Below are 353 nucleotides of genomic sequence, written 5' to 3' on the forward strand. Positions count from 1 at the left end.
CGATAAGTGTCTGAGACAAACTGCCTGAGATTTGGTTCATGAAACGATTTTGACAAAAAAAGAATTCTAATTTTCTATTTGAGACACTTTTCAGACAGATTCAATTTGTTTCATCAGATTTTCTAGGGAACTTTTAGCAGTATTTTAATATTTTCATATTCGTATGTATTTTTATTTCAATTCCACGGCCCAAAACAAAGCGAAATATTAGATTGGATAGCACGCTCCTAAGCCTCTTCAGCTTGTGTGTACGAACATGTAAATGTGTTCCTTCTGATATTTAATCAAACAAAAAGACACACATAACATACTCACACTTACCCTCCCCCCCTATCTCTCTCACTTTTCTATTG

This window comes from Penaeus monodon, chromosome 25 (assembly GCF_015228065.2).
Source record: "Penaeus monodon isolate SGIC_2016 chromosome 25, NSTDA_Pmon_1, whole genome shotgun sequence".
NCBI lineage: Eukaryota > Metazoa > Arthropoda > Malacostraca > Decapoda > Penaeidae > Penaeus > Penaeus monodon.